The sequence below is a fragment of the Protopterus annectens genome, chromosome 1.part1 (genome assembly GCF_019279795.1).
Source record: "Protopterus annectens isolate FY-2018-M chromosome 1.part1, PAN1.0, whole genome shotgun sequence".
Lineage (NCBI taxonomy): Eukaryota > Metazoa > Chordata > Ceratodontiformes > Protopteridae > Protopterus > Protopterus annectens.
Genome location: NC_056726.1, coordinates 1,462,559,762 through 1,462,582,124, shown reverse-complemented (window position 1 = coordinate 1,462,582,124; position 22,363 = coordinate 1,462,559,762). Strand labels below are relative to the sequence as shown.

At 42.9% G+C, this 22,363-nt stretch overlaps 1 protein-coding gene across 1 annotated transcript in view; it reads right to left on the bottom strand.

Moving 5' to 3' along the window:
• BSDC1 (BSD domain containing 1) overlaps window positions 1-22,363 on the bottom strand; it is an 871,248-nt gene that overhangs the window by 484,490 nt on the left and 364,395 nt on the right. The window lies entirely within an intron of this gene.

The following is a 22,363-nucleotide window of genomic DNA, read 5'->3' as shown; positions in this document are numbered from 1 at the left end:
TGAGGTGCTCTGCCCAACATGAATTGGAATTCTATTCCAGACCGAAGGGAGCCTCTGGGTTAAAATCTGTCCCTCCAACATGTTCTATTTATTTCTGTGCTGAGGTTCAAGTCCCTCGAGTGAGTGGCTCTAAGGGATTTAGATTTACTGAGGTGGAGCATGTCCATTAATTCTGGGTTGGACATAGCTTTATATGTCAGGCATAGATCGCCTCAAAGTAGGTGGTATGCAACTGAGTAGAGCTGGAGTTTTTTTAACAGAGCAGCATATGGCATCTGTTTGAGTCCCTTGATCCTCCTGGTGAGGTACTTTTGGGGTCTTTCTAATTGCTGCAGGTGTCGGGTAATGTACATCCCAAAGGGGGCATTGTATTCTATGATGGGCCTGATGAGGGATGAATAAAGGGGCACGATTACCTCTCTTGATCTAGATGTGAATCCTTTCATGATGAGGTGGGCTATGTAGAAGGTCTTTCTAACCACTTTGGCAATGTGGTTGTCAAAGGAGAGATTGCTATCAACTTGGGTCCCCAGATCCCTAATTACTTTCTCTGTACTTAATGGGTTACCACCTATGTGGTAATTTGTGGGCACAATGTTTTTGCCAAAGTGTATGGCTATACACTTTTTGGCATTTAGCTTTAGACCATGGCTCTGGCACCAGTTATCCGTCTCTGTGAGACCTTTTTGAGGGATGTTTGTGTCAGCGGGAGAGTCGATTACGGCGCCCAGTTTGCAGTCATCTGCGAACTTGGTGAGCCACAGTCCTCCCACGTTGGCATGTCCCTCAGAAAAGTAAATACCGAACAAGAGAGGTCCCAGGACAGAACCTTGTGGGATGCCACTTGTGACCGGTTTCGAGTCTGACATGGCTCCAGCAACTCTGACTCTGTGGGTTCTGTCTTTGAGCCAGTTTGCAACCCATCTTGTGACATAGGGGTTTATATTTAGGCTGGATAGCTTATCTATGATGCCCGAGTGGGGTATTGTGTCAAATGCCTTTGCGAGGTCCTGATAGGCTGTGTGGACTACCTTACCTTCATCTATGGCCTTGGTGACTGTTACGAAGAAGTCGACCAGGTTCAAAAGGCAGGATCTGCCCTTGACGAAGCCAAATTGGGTAGGATCTAGTGTCTGTAGGTCCCCAATGTCTTTGTTTATGAGTTCCATGATGATCCTCTCCATAGCCTTGCATACTAGGCTAGTCAGGCTTATGGGGCGATAGTTTCCAGGGTCCGCAGAGGCGCCACCTTTGTGGAGTGGGACCACTGTTGCTGTACGCCATTCTTTGGGCACATATCCTGTAGTGAGGCTGAGATTGTACAGCAGTTTTACTTGAGGGGTTAGTTCCTCTTGGAGTTCATGTAGGACGCAACCCAAGACGCCATCTGGTCCCATGGAAGCAGTGTTTTTTGCTTTGGAGATGGCGGCCTTCACTTGAGCATCAGAGATGTTTGGGAGGCTGCACTCTGCCGGGATAGATACTTGCTCTTTTGTGGGGGGAGGGGGTGGAGAAGTTTGCACTGAACCTGTCTGCCAGGATATTGGCGATGTCTGTGGGTTCAGTGTATTTTTTGTCGTTTAGAATCAACTCAGAACAAGTCTGCGAGTTGCATCCCAGGTTCCTAACATAACTGAAAAAAGCCTTATGATTGTCTTTAGTGTCCTGTGCAATTTGTCTCTCGAAGCTGGCCTTGGAGGATTTTATGAGGGACGTAATTTTTTGCTAGTACTGATCACAGATGCCTTCCCTTTTAGGGATTTTGCTCTATCATGTAGTAGCTCCCTCCTTCTGTTGTACAGTTTATTTATGGCTGGGGTCCGCCAGACTGGATGCCTGCCTTTGGATGATTGGGTCTTGATTTTGTTTGGGATAGCATGATCCATGCATTCCTGGAGATGTCCGTAGAATGCGTTTATATAGGATTCTGCAGTTTGGGCTGTAGTTTCCACTGGCCCTGGGGCCTTGAAGGATTCCACTTCAGTTTTGAGAAGTGTGAAGTTCGCTTTTGAGAAGTTTTTCACTGTGGTTTTCTGGGCTGGGGGTGGGGTCGGGATGTGGCTATCCAGTGAAATTAATTTATGGTCTGATCTTACCAATGAGGGATATACTTCTGGTATGGAGCATAGAGTCCCCATGTTGGTAATGATCAGGTCTAGTATGTTTTCCCCTCTTGTGGGAGTGGTGACTAGTTGTTCCATAGCATTTGAGTTTATAAATTCCAGGAACCTTTGGGCTAAGGTGCTGGGGCTTGAGTAATGCTCCCAGTCTATGTTTGGGTAGTTGAAGTCGCCCAATATAATGGTGTTCGGAGAGATCTTAGTGTTCTCCAATGTTTTCAGGAAAGCAGAGTGGGATTACTGACTTTGAGAGGGTGGTCTGTAGGATGCAATAAACTGAAAAGCAGTCTTGCCCACTGTCAGTTGCACATGGATGGTCTCCGATGCCGTGCACTGCCACTAACCTGGAGGTGTGGATATCCTTGATAAATATGGAAACTCCCCCTCCTTTTGTGGCTCGGTCTGGGTTTTGGGGCCAAAAAGCATGATATGAGGTATAACCTGGTAGTGCTGGGGTGCTCTCTGGAGCCTTGAACCAGGTTTCTGTCACTGCACAGATATCGATGTTCTCCATACTGAGGAGAGCTTCGAGTACATGCATCTTGAGGTTAAGACTTCTGGCGTTTAGCAGCATTACCCTTAGTTTCTTGTTCCTTGTGCTGTCTATGGAGGTGGGTTTGACTTTTGAGCCTTGCCTAAAAAAGGCACTATGGGGGTGGCAAGAGCCTTTGCCAATATCCGAAAGCCCAGGGGTGACAGGTGCAAGCCATCCCTAGCGAAGCAACGTGGCTTGTCGAGCATGTCATCCCAGGCTGACAGACACTGGATCCCCTTTGAATGACACCAAAATTTTAGCCAATTGTTAAAATCGATCATTTTGTCTTTATACTGTGGCATCATTCTAGGTGAGGGTAAGATGCTGCTCAAGGTCAGGGTCATACCGGCCTGGGCTACATGATCAGAGAGCTCCTCTATGTCTCTTTTTATGTAGTCGAGGGAGGTACGTCTCAGGTCACTCACGCCAGCATGTACAATGACTGAGTCATATTTGTATTTGCTTTGGAGTGACCTGAGTGCTTGCGTTATGTGGCGGATCCTAGCGCCAGACAGGCAGCTCACTGTGACCTTCTCTTTATTCAGCCTGGTGAGCGGGACGTCAGTGTGTCTGACAATAGAGTCACCTATTACAAGGGTATCAGGTGTGTTATTCAGCCTTAAGGGCTGTGACTGCTTGGCGCACTGACTTTGTGTACTATGTGCTGTACGTGTTTTGTTTTGGGGTAGCGTTTGCTTGGATGTCTGCTTTGGAGGTCTCTGTTGCTTAGGTAGATTTTTATTTAGAGCCTCCGAGTATGTTTTTGTGTTTTTATGTGTTTGGTTCGCTGTTGTGGTGGGACTATGTGATACTGGAATTGTGTTGTGTGAGGTTACCTTCTCCTCCTGACTGGTTACACCAGTTTTGAGATGAGAGAGCTCAGCCTCCAGTTTGGCTATATGGTTGCATCTCTCACATATATTTGAACCTGTTTGGAGGAGGAGAGGGTTGTCCGTGTACATGAGACAGTTGTACCATTGCCTCACAATTCCCAGATTCACCAGCTGGACTGGAGAGGAAACCATTGACTGACCTTTGGACATGCTAGAGTAATATAGGGAACTGAATTAAAACAGACCAATAGGGGACAAGGTAATCGTAGAGAGTATAAGAGTAAGTAGTGCTTATGGTTTATTAGTGCTAACTTGTAAGATTACTTATTTGGACCAGTGAGGGGCCTTAGAATGAGAATATGGTGTTTAATTTGAGAGATAGAGCAGTTCTAAGGGAAAAAGTGAATAGCAGACTTTGTGGAGCCAGGAATAGTTTAAACCCAATTAGGTGGCGCTGCCCATGTTGCTATCATAAAACCGCTAAAAGAGGGTTTTAAGAGAGGGAGATAAAGGAGTTTGGAATTGACCCAAAATGGCCAATAAAACTACAGTTTCAAGGCAGTAACCACTCCCACAGGGGCAGGCAGGCTGCTCAATGTTTATCACTGCCACTGATGAACACAGAGACTTCCCTTTAGCCCAAGCAAACAATGGCTCCAAGAAACTTACAAACAGTTCAGAACAGCAAATCTGTAACTGAACTTTTTTAAATCTCAGAAAAGTGGGAAAAAAGCAAGATGTTTTTGTTTTTTTTAAGGAAAGCAGAGGTTCACAAGTATCAACAAGTTAGAACAGTGCAGTAAATGACCCCACACTTGAGTGCTAGGCCAGAGACAGATAAAATGCAAGTTTTAAGAAAAAAAAATGATTTTAAAAATAAGTGCATGCAGGAAATTCAGTAATCCGCTCTAGGTTGTGTTCTAAATAGTTACCAACACAGAAATCAAGTTTAACAAGCCAGAAAATGCTCAAAAGTAGGCGGCAATGCAGAAAAATTTAACAAATAATCTGAAGCAAAATACTTAAAATCTCAAAAAATAAAATATAAAAAATAATATATAAAATAGTTAGAGGTGTTAAGACTACCACAGCATCTTGGACTCGAGTGGAATCTCCCCTATTTAGCACCCTGGATAAAAGCCACAATCAGCACTTACCACCTTGTCATCTGTTTTGGGCATTTACAAGCCTAGCCCATAGTTTTAATGCTTACGTCCTTTAGTCTGTGTCAGATGTGTTTTTTTATATATAAGTTTGCAGTCATCTGCTCAAACCCTGTGGTACACCACTTGTGACAGGCTTTGAGTCTTGATGGCGCCAGCAACTGCTGATGAGTTTTCAATGATACCCGGAGTGGGTTTTGTCAAAGGCCTTGCATCGAGGTAGTAGGTGGCTGTATGGACCTTTCTCACTCTCATCATGGGGGGGTGACTGTTTAAGAAAAAAAAGTAAAAGCAATGATCTGCCTGACAAAGCCAAACTGAAATGGGGATGGAGTCTGCAAAGCAATGCAAATGTCTTTATTTATTATTATGAGGTCCATTATTCCATGGCCATGCTTTTGCAGATAAGGCTTGTCACTCTAGGGGGGTAATTTCCAGGGTGGGGTGGTGGATGGTGGACCCAACTTCACAGTTGCGTGGGACCACAGTTGCAGTCGCCACTCAGTGGGTAGGTAGGTAAGACTATGATTAAACAGTCCCTGGCTGTGGGTTTAATGGGGAGTTCGAGTTGACAGCAGGGGTGGCCATCAGGTCCCATGGATGCTGTGCAATCGCTTGGTATAGATATCTCTCCTTTGGGGGGGGGGAAACTGCACTGAACAGCTGTCAGCCAGTATGTGTCTGTGTCTGTGTAGGATCAGTCATCTGATCATCATAGTTCTGAGAACTAGTCTGGAGTTCTCTCCCAGGTTTCCTACATAGCTAAAGAAGGCTCCTAGATTTTCTTTTTGAGTCTTTATTTTTTTTCTCTCAAATCTGCTTGGATGCTTTGATTGATTTGAGAGCTTTTTATTTATAGTGATCAAGTGTGTCTTTTGCTTTACTTTTTTTGATTTTGCTGCTCTGCTTTGTAGCTTCCTCCTTTTTTTTTTTTTTGTTTGTTTATGGCTGGGGTCCACCAGGGTCTTTGGTACAAAGAGTCTTTGTTTTGCTTTTTGTTTTTGATTGCCTTGGCATCGCAGCAGTCTGCAGGTGCTGGTTTTGTGTGTGAGGCTTTGTTTTCTGCTTGAGTACTGTTTTCCTGTTTACCACAAAAGGAAAAGGAGTCCACACTAGTCTTTAGTAAGTTGAAGTCAGTTTCGTTCTTTAGTCTTTTTTGTGGTTTCTTTTCAGGGGGGGTGGGGGGGTGGGCCCAGCATGATCATTGGTTGTGATCTGATCTGATCAGTGAGGTATACTGGTGTTGTTCATGATGTTGAACATGTCTATGATGATGAGATCAAGTATGTTTTCCCTCTTGTGGGGATGGTGACTAGTTGTTCCATGTCATTTGAGTTTATGAATTCCAGGGACTTTTTGGGCTCAGGTGTTTGGGCTTTTTTGTATTTGAGTAGTGTTTAGGTCTATTTTAATGATGGTGGTGTAGTGTTATTTGGTGATCTATCCCTCTAGTGTTTTCCATGAGGGTGGTGGTCCACCAAGTTGAGGTGTGTTTTCACCTGCTTGACATGCTTGCATAACAGTCTTGTCTTGCTGCAGGTTGCCAGTTAACGAAACATAACCCATATGTACAGATCAACAAAGCTGCTGTATGCAGACGATGTGGCAGTACAGGCAGACTCTGAGCTAGAACTTCAGCAAAGGATAGACAAATACAATGCAAAACTGAAGGCACATGGGATGAAACTTAGCACAGACAAGACGGTGGTAATGGCAGCAAATTGGGGAAATCAGAACAATCTGAGAACAGAGATAGAAGGAAAGATAGTGGAAGAGGCAAATAAGTTCTGGGAGGGATGGTTGAGAAGGGTAGTCTGAATGAAGAGGTCAGAGCTAGAATCAGAGGGGCTGCAGCCAACTGGCAGAGTGTTGGGTGTAGTCTATGACAGAAAAATGCCAAAGAAGCTGAAAACTAAGGTGTACAAGACAGTGGTATGACCAAGTACTACTGTATGGTACAGAAACCTGGGCAGTAAAGGCAGAACAGTTGAAGAAGCTAGAGGTGATGGAAATTAAGTGCCTGAGAAGGGTGGTGGGATGCACACCGTGGGATAGACCAAGAAATGAGGACATAAGAGCAGAAGCCAAAGTAGCTGCAATTGCAGAAAATATCAAAAAGAACAGATTACGGTGGTTTGGGCACATGTGCAGAAAAGCAGAAGACAATACCGTGAGGAAGATTTGGGACAGACAGGAAGAAAGTAAGAGGAAGCGCGGAAGTCCAGCAAAGAGGTGGATGGATTGTTTGAAACAAGATCTGCGACAGTCAGGCATGAGTGTTGAAGACAGGAGTGCGGCACTGAATCGAGAGTTGGCGACAGTTAACACGATACCCTGACCCAATGTAGAAAAAATAGGAAAAAGGGGGCTGATATATATATATATATATATATATAAAATGTGTGCATATATTATACATACATACATATGTATGTGTGTGTTTTTGCGTGCGCGCGCATATTTAAGTAATCTGTACATGCCTAATAATGTGGTAGAAAGTTCCCTCCTCCTTGGACACACCAAGCCTAATGACTGGATAAAGAATTCTTCCCCTGGTATTCATCCCTATGATGTAATGGAGAGTGACGGACAGCAGCAGTCCTGAAGGGGGAAGCTGGACAGGAGTTAGCACTACAACAGTTAACATATTCACACATTAATGCCTATATACTCACACAGTGTACTACACTGTAGGGATCACTGTTGCAGTAATATTTATGAAAAACAGGAAGACTCCTGGAGCAGTATCCTTTCTAGGAATTGTGGCAGCTAACAGTAGGCCTTGTAGGGTGGCTGTGCCAAATCTAGACACTCGGCTTATCACATCTGAAAAAATATGTACAGAAGACCACACAGGTGACTTACAGACATCATCATCATCATCATCTTTCGGCTTTTCCTGTTAGGGGTCACCACAGCGGATCATCTCTTTCCATTTCTTCCTATCCTCTGCATCTTGCTCTGTCACAACAACCGCCTGCATGTCCTCTCTCACCACGTCCATAAACCTTATCTTAGGCCTTCCTCTTTTCCTCTTACCTGGCAGCTCCATCCTTAGCATCTTTTCCCCAATATACCCATCATCCCTCCTCAGCACATGTCTAAACCAACGCAATCTCGTCTCTCTTGCTTTGTCTCCAAACTGTCCAACATGAGCTGACCCTCTTATATACTGATTCCTAATCACACCGAGGGCAAATCTTAACATCTTTAACTCTGCCACATCCAGCTCTGACTCCTGCCTTTTTGCCAATGCCACTGTCTCCAATCCATATAACATAGCTGGTCTCACTACCCTCTTGTAGACCTTCCCTTTCACTCTTACTTGATAGGTCAGTGCTGTGTTTCACAAAGTCATGGCGTGTCTGCATAGGGGGTAGGAATGTGTGCCCCTTGCTTGTTTATGTACCACATAACTGTGGTATTGTCCGTCTTTATCAATATCAATTTATCAATTTATCCTGGATGAAGTACGTCCTTGAAAGCTGTCAGGGCATTCTGAACAGCTAGCATCTCTTTTTGATTGACATGAAGATGCATCTGGCTTGCTGGCCATGTGCCCTGAATACATTTTCCCGCCATGTGGGCCCTCCAGGCATAATCGGATGCATCTGTTGTTAGTGTCTGCCTGGCAGTGGGTAAAGTGAATGGCTGTCCCTTGTTGTGGTGACAGGCCTGTGCCCACCATCGAAATTCCTGTTGCAGGCAGGGAATGAGGGTAATTAATGTTTCCAGGCTGTGGCAATGTTGAGCCCAAACACTTTTTAGATACCATTGTAGTTTCCTCATATGCAGTCTGGCATATGGAATTAACAGAATGCAGGATGCCATGAAGCCCAAAGCCTGCAGGATTTTCCTTGCAGATAACTGGGTCTTTGTTGCCAACATTTTGAAGTAAGAGGTCAGTTGCCTTTGTTCGTCTGGCGTGAGATAAGACATCTGGGCAGCTGTATTTAAGCTTGCACCCAGGAGTATTATCTCTTGAGAGGGTACTAGTTTTGACTTCTTTTCATTTACTGTGTACCCTAGGCAAATTAGTAATCTTTTTACAAACACCAGATGCTTTAGCAGAATGTCTTTGTTCTCTGCTTGAATAAGGCAGTCGTCCAAGTAAGGATATATTTGAATTCCTCTTTGTCTGCAAAATGTAATTACTGGTGCCAGGCATTTTGTGAAGACCCTGGGTGCAGTAGATAAGCCAAAGGGCAGTGCAGAGAATTAGTAGTGCATTGAGCCAGCTATAAATCTGAGGTATCTTCTGCAAGATTGTCTGACTGGGACATGCAGGTATGCCTCTTAGGTCCAAAGTTACAAGCCAAGCCTTCTTGCCCAGCATGGGCAGTAGCTGCTGCAGAGTCAACATTTTGAACTTTGGAACGTCCAGAAATGAGTTTAGAATAGACAGGTCCAGGTTTGGTCTCCAGGCTTTGTCCTTTCTGGGCACCAAGAAAATTCTCGAGTAAAATCCTTGTCCCTGCTCTTGTTGTGGCCCTCATGTTTATGAGGGATGAAACTTGCCTTTTGTGCCTCTGCCCATTGATTGTGTGGCAGGTCTGGCATACCTTTTGCCCTTGGCAGGGTGTGAAAGTGGAACCTGTAGCCCTGAGACACTATGTTCATTTGCCCTGGGTAATCATGTGGCAATTTGGTGAAAAAAGTGCTAGTTTTCCCCTAAGGGGGCTGCCAAAAGATAAGTGCTTGGTTCTGGCAGAGGAAAGTCACTGGGACTGTTTCCTGTATGGTTGTGATTTGTCTTATCCGCTTTTGGAGGTAGAAGCACCCCATTGTTTAGGCCTGTATGAGCCTTGTGGCTGGGATCTGCCTCTGGGGCATCTGTATCTGCCTCTTTGTGGCCTGACACTGGAAAGGACCAATTCGTTGTAGGCCAGTTCCTGCTAAATCTGGGTAGCTGTACCTGTAGGAAATCCTTAAATGTCTGCATGGATTTCGCTTTATCCTCCATTTTCTTCAACACCTCTTCTGCCTTAACACCAAACAAAGTATCATGCTGTAATGGAGCATCCAGTAATTTTGCTTTAACATGATCAGGCAGATTCTGTTCATTTAACCAAGCATGCCTTCTAATGACAGAACCCGTAACAGCGGCCCTGCAAGAGGCCTCCAGTGAATCAAACCACATTGCAAAGTATGCTTTCCCACTTGTTCAGCTGCATGCAATAAATCCTGCATTTCCTTGTTATCAGAACATTCAGAATTTATCAACATTTTCTGTTTAAGCAGTAACATTAAGTATTGCTGATATTTAAGCATATGAAACTGACAATTTAAAGCTCTTACAGCCAAGGTAGCAGAAGTGTAAACTTTTTTTTCCCCCATCTTTCCATTGCCCTAGAATCTCTATCAGAGGGGACAGGGTTTTTTGCAGTGGATGCCTTGACCCCTTTGGGACCCCGAGATATAGTTTCGGGGTTAGCAGCAGGGTTTTTATATAGAAATTTATGAGAGTCTGGAACCCTGTAGTATCTGTCTGGCTTAGCAGGTGCAGGGAGTAAAGAGTCAGGGGACAGGCCGGACTCTGAAAATACATCATCTACAATGTCTAGAACAGGTGGAATAGCAAGAGGTCTGTGCTGAAGTAGTAAAAGAAAGTCTCTGAGCCTTTTCTTGGATTCTGAGTAATCTTGGCTCTCCCAGTGAAAATGCTCCCTCATGGTATGCAGGGTTTCCCCAAAAGAATAATACTCAGGAGGAGAGGCTGAAGGAATAGATTCTTCAGCATCAGAATCCTCATAGGGAGGTAAAGAGTATCCCTGTTCAGAAGAAGAATCAGAGGAAAATGAAACCTGACCAGAAAAGTCATAATCTGTGTCTTGCCTAGGCCTCTTATCAGGAGGGGGATGAGAACTCCTGATCAAAGTAATTAGGTCTTCGGCCATTTTAAGCATTTGTTTCTTAGGCATGGAAGTCTGCCCAGGAGAATGCTGTACTCGTTTCTTTGTCTTTAGAGCTGTTTTAGTCTTTGAAGCTGAGGTTGGCTTGACATATAATTGTGTAGGTCTGAAAACACCCTCAGAAGCCGATGCCTGCTCAGCGGCTCCAGACCCATCTGAGGGAATAGTTTCCGAGAGTCCAATACCTTGAGTATCCAGAGGCCTAGTCGGCTCCACGTGGGAGTCGGAAGTGGCCTGTGGCTCTGAGGTAGTGGGCGTCAGGGGCTGCGAAAGCACCTCACTGAGAACCGGCGACTGGCCTAGCGAGGGCCTTGTCGTCGGTTTTGGACCTCGGATGCCTGTCCTTTTCCTTGCGCTTTTTATAAACTCCAGTCATCGGCTGTTCCGACGCATTATATAATTAAACTTTCAGCCAAAGTAATGAAAGACAAAATCATACCGACGCTTAACAGTGCGTTGGTTAAATCTAGCACAAAACCAACAACTAGTAACGTCGTGAACAGGGCCTAAGCAAGGAATACAGTAAGAATGAAAATCCTTATGAGGTATTTGCTTCCCACAAGAAATACAATTGTTAACTTTTTCTGACATCGGTCTGGAGCAAGAAAAAAGTTTCCCCAACGGGGTACTTAGCTTTAATGAAGACTTCTGATCTGAAATTCGATTCTGAAAATCTCAGGAGTCGGCCGACTGGCACTTGCGAATTGCTTTTGCTTTGGGCACTGCGCAGCAAGAAAGACTGAAGAAAATGGTGTCGGCTGCATCTTTTATACCCCTGGTGCACTGACGTCAGGGAAGAGGCGATAGCAACTGACGCCGAACCAAGACTTTGGAATTCAGGCTGACTGCAGGTAGCCTGCCAGCAGGATAACCCAAGAGTAATGACTGCAACAGTGAGACACGATGAACATCACCACAACAGCAAAAAGTAGGACATCCACTGTTATGTTAAGTTCATACAAATCCGTACTTTGTCTTTCTTTTCTGTGTCACTGTTGCAGTATTCCTCGCAAAAGGGAGAGTACTGAAGCTACCGGAAATGATGGGGAGGGAGGTGTACAGAGCAACAGGCGAACCCTCAAAAAGAAGAGGAGGATAGACTTGGCAAAACCCGCACTGGCCCCAGAAACAACATCCAACTTAAAGCGCTTAATCTATGTAAAGATGACAGAGTAGCAGCATTCAAAATGGATCTAGCATCAAGACCCTTAATAAAGGCTCCAAAAGAGGCACCAGCTCAAGTGGAATAAGCAGAAACAGAAGTAGGAAACGGTTTGCCATAAAAGAATAACAAAAAGAAATGGCCTTGGAGATCACAGAGAAGGTAATTTACTTAGCAACAGTTAATGGCCTTGGAGATCACAGAGAAGGTAATTTACTTAGCAACAGTTAACACCTTGGAGATCACAGAGAAGGTAATTTACTCAGCAACAGTTAATGGCCTTGGAGATCACAGAGAAGGTAATTTACTTAGCAACAGTTAATGGCCTTGGAGATCACAGAGAAGGTAATTTACTTAGCAACAGTTAATGGCCTTGGAGATCACAGAGAAGGTAATTTACTTAGCAACAGTTAACACCTTGGAGATCACAGAGAAGGTAATTTACTCAGCAACAGTTAATGGCCTTGGAGATCACAGAGAAGGTAATTTACTTAGCAACAGTTAATGGCCTTGAGGATCACAGAAGGTAATTTACTTAGCAACAGTTAATGGCCTTGGAGATCACAGAGAAGGTAATTTACTTAGCAACAGTTAATGGCCTTGGAGATCACAGAGAAGGTAATTTACTTAGCAACAGTTAATGGCCTTGGAGATCACAGAGAAGGTAATTTACTTAGCAACAGTTAATGGCCTTGGAGATCACAGAGAAGGTAATTTACTTAGCAACAGTTGAGATCAATTTCTCGGCTTGAAAATAAATAAAATGTTGCTCATTTTCTAATATCCTTAGCTCTGTATGAATAATATCGAAGCTGCCTATACAAATCCAAAGAATGTAGAACTCTGTCACTGCTATTTGTAGGATTTGTAGGAAAGGAAAATGAAGAGGGAAGATGAGTGGTTTGACAAAGACAAATCACTGACCACTTTAGGCATAAGAAAAGGACTGGTTCAAAGAGAGACAGTGTCTCTGTAGGAAAAAGAGGAACTGCCAGAGCCACCAGCAACACAGTTTTCCAGGTACATCATTCCAAAGTAGAAGAAGCTGTTGGTTCAAAGGATGGCCAAGTTAACCTTTCAAGAACAAAGTTAAGGTCTAAAGATATATTTCTTTTCTTGGAGGCTTAATATGACGGACACCTTTCAAGAACTGTTTAACCTCACATCTAGGGAAAGGTGGTGGATCCAAAGGCAGACAGTCAGATATGGCAACAAATGAGCTTCAACAGAAGAGTACGCCACACAAGAATTGAGGAACTTGCACAAAGAACAGTAAGAATATCTCCTAAACGTGGGTCCTGTTCACCGCTGTGACATGAAACAAAATATTTCTTCCACTTCACAACAAAAAATATCGTAGTAGTGGATTTTCTGATCTCCTGCAAAACTCAAAGCACAGCCTCAGAAAACTGGTGTTGAAAAGGAATCAAAATGCCATCACCCAGCGAGTCAAATGTAAGTTGAGAAAATGAGGGTGAATTAGACAGCCCTTATCCTCTGTGAGGAGATCCATCCTGTCAGTTAACTTATGATGACTGCACCTAGCCAGGTGAAAAATAAGGGGAAATAATGCTGTCTGGGCCAAAAGGGAGTCACCAAAAAAATTCTGGGCCTGTCCCACATGGTTTTGTATCGGACTCTTGTCAGAGGAAGACTGGGATAAACATACAGGAACATCCCTTTCCAAGAAAAAAAGATATGGCGTTTGTATTCAAAGCCAGAGAACTTGGTGCCCTGGAACAAAATATGGGAAGTTGCATGTTCAGATGGGATGTAGAGAGATCTACTTGAGCAGTGCCCCAATGATGGTCAGTGTCTAGGAAAACCTCTTTGTGAAGCATCCACTCATGAAGATATGTCTTGAACCTGCTCAGACTGTCTGCCACTAGACTGTGCTCTGTGGAAATATAAACTGCCTGAAGCATCAAGTGAAGGCAGATGGCAAAATCTCATGCTATAATGGCTAGTCTGCAAAGTTAAGACTTTTGTTTCCCCTTCTTGTTTATGTACCACATGACAGTGGTGTCATCTATGGAAATTCCAAGGGGACCTAAAATCCAAAGAAAATACAGGGCTTAGAGCTCTCTTTTCTCCGATGCTGATATGGTCTTTCATCTGACAAGGAGACTAGACCACCTGGTCCTGATGTTAGTGGAAGTAGCCCCCAACCCAGGTCTGAAGTATCTTTAAACAGCTCCTGAAAGGGTTTGGACCTCACAATGGTTGGCTCCACCACAGAAACACCTTCCTGAGGCAAGGTGAGAAGAATGGTAAAGTTCAGAGGATGACAATACTACAGCCAAACTGACTTTAGATACCACAGGAACATCCGCATATGGACTCTGGCAAAAGGAACCATAGGAAATGCCATGAACTCCAGGGCTCACAAAAACTGTCTTGATGACATTACCTGTAAAGGAAGATCAGAGTTAAAGAATGCTGTCAAGGAATGGACCACGGGAGCAGGACAAAAGGTAATCACTGAAAGAGTCTGAATTCCTGCATCCTAGGAAAACTTGGTCTCTCCCTTTTTAATTTCTCGAAATCTTTTGGGTTTCTAATACCATGAAGGAAATGGACCCCGTTTCCCATATCAAAGTACGATTAAAGTTCATGAAATTAGCATTGTTTCAATCTTTGATGTCAGCTAAAAGTGCTATTCGCAGCACCCACAATGTGCTCAGTAATGACTCCTGTAATTCACAGTTACATGCATTGGTAGCATATCTAAATAGGATTGTAGACTCTTTTCTAACACCCGTTGCTCCTACTACTATTGGAACTATCTGGGTATCATTTTTCCACATTGCTCTCATTTCTGCTTGCAAATGCTGATAGTTTATAACTCTGTATCTCTCTGTATGCAGGACAGTGTAGTCACTGGATGTGGGGATTTCAATGATCAATGCTTCTTTTGTCTTCTTTTCTTGGACCACTATATCCAGTTTTCTAGCATCTATCTTTTGAACTGTTGGTAATGGATGATCTCATGTGATGTAGACTTCATTATTTTCTATGATGCTTTGGGGCTCACAATTCCAGTGTTTTCAGCCACTTTAATACCATAATGTTTGCACAATCCCCAGTGCAACACTCTTGCCACATTATTATGCTTTTCAGTAGGCAGTCCTTCTGCCATTAGTATGTCGCAACCAGCAATGAGGTGTGCAAATATTTCCAATTCTGTTTTGCAAAACCTACATTTGTCCGTTTCTCCCACATGTTCAATGGACTTTGTAAACCGTGTACATAGCCGATCACCTTGTGCTACCAATATTAACCTTTCATCTCTTGGTTTGAATTAGACTCTCCCTAACCATTCCTGCGTTCGTTCCTGATCAACATGAGGTTCTTCCAGAAATTTTCTATACTTGTAACTACAATAATGCATTTTCCACATTTCTTGCCTTCTCATCGGGTCCTTCACCTTATATTCATTTTCTTTTGTTTTCTGGCACATTCAATTGCTGTCTGATTTTTATCTACTTCTGGTTTGATTTCCATTCTTGCTCGATGCCGACATGCTTCTGCTAGATTAAGCAGAGAAATCATCTTAGATTTATTCTCATCATGTTTCAAAACTTTTACTACATTTGGGTCTTGTGAGGTCAGCAGATGTGTGAAGTCCCACAATTGCAGATCTATACATGTAATCAATTTCAAGGACGTTCATCCCTCCTTTGGAATGGGGAATATATAATCTTGGTATGCACTGATTTTTATAAATCATTTGATGAGCATCCTTGTTTTCCTATCTAATCTATCCAACATGTTTTAGGGCCAGGCAATCACTCCAAAACTGTAAGTTAGGACAGGAAGAGCAAATTGGTTTATAGCTTGGAGTTTGTTTTCAGGAATAATTTAAGTCTTCTGAAATATTCCTTACCAAGTTTTATTTGCATTTGTTCATGCTTTACTGTTGTTCCTTCATCAATTCCCAAATATTTATCCACTCTTCTTGCTCAAGTTCTTTTATATCACATTCTTGTTCCAAACCAATGTTTTCCTGGTGTTGCAGTTTTCCTGCTTTAAAGGATGCTTTTGCACATTTATCAAGGCCAAACGACATTCTTACATCATCTGAAAAAGTTTTAACAACTTGCAGTTGTGCTTTCAGTTCCTCATCTGATGAGCTATAGTTTTAAATCATCAACAAAGAGAAGATGAGAAGTCTTTACACTGTTTTCTAGGAGCCACATTATAGTTTTGCTTTCTCCTTTGCATAAATATTACACCATATTAGATCTTTCTTTCCCATGTTCATATTTCTGCAGATGTTTCCTGATCTTCCTGCTTCTTCTTTCTTTGGGAACTCACTCCATCATGTTGCGATTTAACTTGCGTTAGACCTTCGACACCACATCCTTCACTTCGCAGGCACTCCATAAATTCAACTTCTAGATTTTTAACTTCTACATTACTATTCTTCTTTTCTAGGTTCCATCTTTGTGATATTTTTTTAATTGTGAAATTTTCCATATCCAGATACCTCTCTGCCTATAGTTTCTTTGAATATCTTTGGTGCTGACTTCTTATACTGATTAAATTGGCTTTCTCCTTTGCATAAATACTGCACCATATCAAATCTCTCCCTCTTTCCCATGTCCATATTTCTTTTTTATACTTCAATTATCTCTTGGTTTTGTTGTTTATATTTTCGCACCTCCTCAGATGCTTCTTTTTCCAAACAGATCAAGTTTCTTGATCTATATACTGTTTTACACAAATTTGCTGTTATTAATGGATGCAATTTTTCATTTGAAGCTTCTTTCTTGTGAAAGTATTTTTCTTTCCTCTAATTTCTCTCTCAATAGTTTTGTATATCTTGTGTCTGGAAATTTTGGGCTTTCTACACAATAACAATACGTAATTTCCTTCTTATCCTCAATAGTCCACTCTATCGTTTTCTTTGGCCTAACAGTTTCTGTGATTTTTTTTTTTGACTGCTACTTCTTTCTGCAACAGGGGGGCCATCCTCCACCTAGGGCTGGCCCCATTATAGGAATGTTTCTGTATTTTGAGGATTCTACGCCGTAACTTTTTCCCATCCTGGCATCAGTGCACCTACCGGGATTGGGCACCTTTTTATTCTGGGTCGTGCACCCAGCAATCTCAATTTTTTACCTACTTCTGTCCATGATATGTGCTATATAAATACAGTCTATATGTTATATAAATACAGTCTATATATCAGTGTCCTTTGGTAAGATTTTGCAGAAAACATGGTCCACCTCGTGTAGGTAGTCACCAAGACTTGAGGATGAATTCAGTTTCAGCACTACTACTCTCCTTTGCTTGCTGGCTTTTCATCTCTCCAGTTGGACTTGGTCCTGTGATGGAGTCAGACTTAGATTGACAATAAAGCCCACACTGCGAAGAAGTACGGTAAATTTGAGATCCTGCAGAAGAAGCTGCTGAGAGAGAGCTTGAATAAGGCTGCCCAGATAGGGTAGGGGTAAAATATGAACACTATGGAGTCTGCAAAAGGCTATGATAGGACAAAACACTTTGTAAAAACCCTCTGTGTTGTAGAAAGACCAAATCCAAAGTAAAGAACTGATAATGAGAAAGAAACAGCTGTAAATACTTCCTGAAGATAGGATGAATAGGAATATGATGATAGGCGTTCTTCAGGTCCAAAGATACCAGATAGGCCTGTGGAAGCATCAGAGAAAATAGACTGGAGAGAGAACATTCTGAAAGATGGAACTTTAGGGAAGGGTTGAGAAAGAAGAGGTCTAAAATGCATCTTGAAGAACCTCCTTCATGTGGACAAAAACATACTGGAATAAAACCCTTTGCCCCTCTGAGGTAGACTGAATAATTCCCTGATCCAATAAGTAGTGAAGAGGAGGAAGAAAATGAGGTAGCTGTCAGGGAGGAGGTTGAGGAATCCCTGAAAAAAGGAATAGATTTCCAAACCATGAAATAACTGTTATGAATTACATTACTGTAAGAACAAGCATCTGTGGTGATTTGTTGCCAACAGGAAAAGCCAATTTTCCTTTGTGAAAGAGGAATCAGGCTGAGGGGTACAGAAGGATGATCGTCAAAGCTGGTTTCTCACGGAAAACTGTCTTGGAATGTCTCCTGCCCTCCAAGGGTTGCTTATGACATCTGCACACAAACAGCATTTTAGAAAAGTAGTTCCTTTGAAAATTTAGGGATAGGTGAAAGATTTGTTTTAAGGTCTTGCATAAAATTCCCTTTATCTTGCAAAGCTTTAAAGAGCTCCACAGCAGCAAAGCCAAACAGATTTTGTGCATCTAAGGGAGAATACAACAATTCAGCCTTGACATCCTTGGGAAGAGAGCACAACCTAAGGAAGGAATACCTCTTGATAACTAACCCAGACACAGACGCCAAAGCAGCATCAGCAAAATCAAAGAGGCATTTGGTGGAATGGTGAGCCACTCGTGATGCAGAACCTAATAAAGAAATGGCAGAGATCTTCATTTCAAAATCAGACAAGTCTGCCACAACACACACAGGATTAGAAAGAAGAGCCAGGGCATATTTAGTCATATAGGTCTGGTAATTAATGGTCCTGAATACTAAAGTGGCAGATGTATACACCTTCTTACCGTACCTATACACAGCTCTACTATCTTTAACAGAAGGTAAACAGTTAGAGAAAGGAATCAGGTTAGAAGGTTTGTCAGCAAAAAGAGAAATTACTGCAGGGCCAGAAGGTAAATTCTTGCACAAGAATTTTTGAGCAACAGAACTCTGAAGAATCTTGTCCAGCTTTTTAGGAGCAACAGGCTGTGAAGCAGAAGTAAATGTATCAAGAAGGGCTTCCAAAACAGGAGGTATTACAGAAGGCCTGGGAGAGACCATCTTTGAGAGATCATATCTCTTCTGAACCTCAGATGTTTGAGAACTCTCCCACTAAAAATATCCCATAATTTTAACAATGGCATCCCCAAAGGAAAGCTTCTCAACAGGGAATCAGGTGGGACAGTACCATCTTCATCGGAGCCTGGAAGCAACAAGCCAGGAAATCTTTCCCAGAATCCAGATTTTCAGCCTCAGAGGAATCAGAAGCCCTCTGTCTCTTACAAAGAGTGGAAGAGGAGGAGAAACCAACAGGTAAAGGTACTGACAAACCTTGTGGGGCTTTAAGGCCATAAGGGCTTTTAAAAGACCCTGAATGAAATCCTGCGACTCCTTAAGTGGATCTTTAGCTGCAGGGAACATGTGGCTTATCTTATTTTTTCTTTACAGGAACCTCCGTCCCGACAAGCTTAGGGGTTCTCAGCAATAATCACAAGTGGCTTCCCCTTCTTGTCTGCAACACGTCAGCTGAGCCAAAAAGGACAGGTGAATAGCATGCCCTGTGTTGCCCTCCAACAGAACCATGACAGAGAAAGATGATGTTGGAATTGGATGGTCCTCTGGCTTTTCACAATGTCTGGAGACATTTAGTACAATGTGGGACAGCAGAAATCTCCAAGTGCATACTTTTCAACTTTATTTTTGAAAGTGTCTGAAACTTTTGGTGGGCAGATTCAGAAACCATAGCTCCCTCCCCCAATTACTCAAGACACTGGTTTCCCTATACTTTGTAGTTGATAAAAGGCTAGCTAACAACTTCCAGACCAAATTAAAAAAAAAAAAAAAAAGCATCCAGACTGGTGGCAACATTGTGATGATTTGGCGCTCATACATCACATATTTACCTTATGCCTTGGACACGCAGCATATGGCGCTTGGAAGGATCCAAGGCTTTGTATGCTGGCCGGATGTATGGCTATCCTTGGCAGGAAATCCCATGTGTAAAGAATAAAGCAACAGTGAGAAAGGAAAGTCATTAAAGGTTGCCCATACAAAGCGCATGTCACAGCCTGTGTTCTCACTTACATTCCATCTCTGGACTAGACTTCCCATACACAAACAGAGCACCTTGTTGACCCTATTCAAGCGCAACCTTGATGAGTGGAAGGGAAACATATGTCCCAGGGTTTCTACCTGTATCTCTCATTGACAGGAGTGACGGGTGCTGACAGAGGTTTCTTTTATGGGAAAAACTCTCAGCTAGGCTTGTAACAGCCCCAGGGCCATTAGCCTAGTAACCTCCTATGATCCTAGTGATTGCTCTATCTGTTCTTTTCTGCCCTCCCAGATGTGACAACAGCTTGTATGCTTTCAGAAAACACTAACTTTTAGCCCCAAGAAAACACCCACTGGCTACCTTTAAAATAAAACTAAACTGTACACTGTATTAAAAGCAACAAGGCTGCTACCATAATTTCAAACTTTTCATTGAACTGCTTGCCACTCTACCTTTAAATTTAGCATTTTCCTCAGCAATGACTGCTCAGAGGTCTCAAGACCAGTTCGGGTAACTACGTCATCAATAAAACACCCCTAAGTTGAATCATTAGTCAGGAATCATGGACCTCAAGTAGATAGTAACATAACCTTTGACCAACATGTGGCCAAGGCAGTAAGAAGATCCTTCTATGTTGCTCAACGTATAAGTAAAAGGATGGCATTCTAGGTCATCGTACCTCTGTACTTGGACCACAGGCACATCACAAAGTGTAATGTCCCGTTTGGTATGTACCTAACCAGACATATGCAGCAACTGGAAAGTCCTCAAGGTTCCTTAAAAAAAGAATGCAGGAAGTAAACAAAATGAAAGAAATAAGTTGTGTCTCAAATTCCAGTGCAACATAGCCAATGAGGTAAAATAACACTAAGATGATCACACAGTGAACACCACTACAATGTATTTCTTTATTATCCACAAAGTTAAGCGCTTTCAGCCAAAACCAACTACTGCCTTCTTCAGAACTAGCTTGTAGTAAAGAAAGCATACTTAAATACCCCTCCCCAATCTAGAGCATCCAATCAAAACCAAGCGCTTATTTAATTTATTTTATTTGCAGACGGTTTACCAGGATGGTCCACTGGGCCAAGAAGAACACGTTTTCAATGGAGTCCTGGATAGAAAAGCTCCATAAAACTACATTCATAATCAAAGTATTAGGTTACATAGTAAAAAGAAGTACAAATAAGAATATAGCATTCAAAGATACAATTTGTGACAGTGAACAACTAGAAGCTGTAAAACATTAGTAATTATTTACAGATATAGGTTCATAGGTTCATACTAGGCTATCTGCCCTAGGGCATTTATAAGCCTAGCCAGAGTATGTTTGGCTTTCGCCACCCATTTTAAATTAATTTTGCTATGCCCTTTTTCGAGGTTAGTATACTGTGCCTCTGTCTAACAGTGACACAGAAGTGATACCCGGGGTAAACCTACGATCTCCCATCCACTCATCAAGATTCCTCTTGAAAAGAGTCAATGAGGGATTCTGCCTAACCTGGACTGGGATTTTATTCCAGAGTGAAGGGAGCCTCTGGGTTATGAATCTGTCCCTCCAGCATGTCCTATTTATTTCAGTGCTGAGGTTCAAGTCTCTCGAGCGTGTAGCTCGATGGGATTTGGATTTTTTGAGGTGCAGCATGTTTCTTAATTCCGGGTTGGACATGGCCTTATACGTCAGGCACAGGTCACCTCTGAGTAGGCGGTATGCCACTGAGTAGAGCTGGAGTTTCTTTAACCGGGCAGCATATGGCATCTGTTTGAGCCCTTTGATCCTCTTGGTGAGGTACTTTTGGGGTCTTTCCAGTTGCTGCAGGTGTTTGGTAAGGTACATCCCAAAAGGGGCATTGTACTCAATTATGGGCCTGATGAGGGATGAGTAAAGAGGCACAATGACCTCCCCTAACCTAGATGTGAATCCCTTCATGATTAGGTGGGCTATATAAAATGTTTTTCTAACCACTTTGGCCACATGGTTGTCAAATGAGAGATTGCTATCAACTTGGGTCCCCAGGTCCCTAATTACTTCTTCTGTACTTAATGGATTACCACCTATGTGGTAATTTGTAGGCACTTTGTTTTTGCCAAAGGGGATGACTATACACTTTTTGGCGTTTAGCTTGAGGCCATGGCTCTGGCACCAGTTGTCTGTTTCTACGAGGCCTTTTTGGAGGATGCTTGTGTCGGCTGGAGAGTCGATTATGGCCCAGTTTGCAGTCATCTGCGAACTTGGTCAGCCACAGTCCTTCCGTGTTGGCCTGTACCTCCGAGAAATATATACCAAACAAGAGAGGTCCCAGGACTGAGCCTTGTGGGACACCACTTGTAACTGGTTTGGAGTCTGACATGGCTCCAGCAATTCTAACCATGTGGGTTCTGTCCTTGAGCCAGTTTGCAACCCATCTAGTGACATAGGGGTTTATATTTAAGCTAGTGAGCTTATCTATAATGCCAGAGTGGGGTATTGTATCGAAGGCTTTTGCGAGGTCCAGATAGGCTGTGTGGACCACCTTCCCTTCGTCAATGGCCTTGGTGACTGTTTCAAAGAAGTCAACCAGGTTTAAGAGGCAGGATCTGCCCTTAACAAAGCCAAACTGGGTAGGATCCAGTGTCTGTAGGTCCCCAATATCTTTATTTATGAGGTCCATGATGATCCTTTCCATAGCTTTGCAGACCAAGCTAGTCAGGCTTATGGGGCGATAGTTTCCAGGGTCCGTTGAGGCACCACCTTTGTGGAGAGGGACCACTGTTGCTGTACGCCACTCTTTGGGTACATATCCTGTAGTAAGGCTGAGATTGAA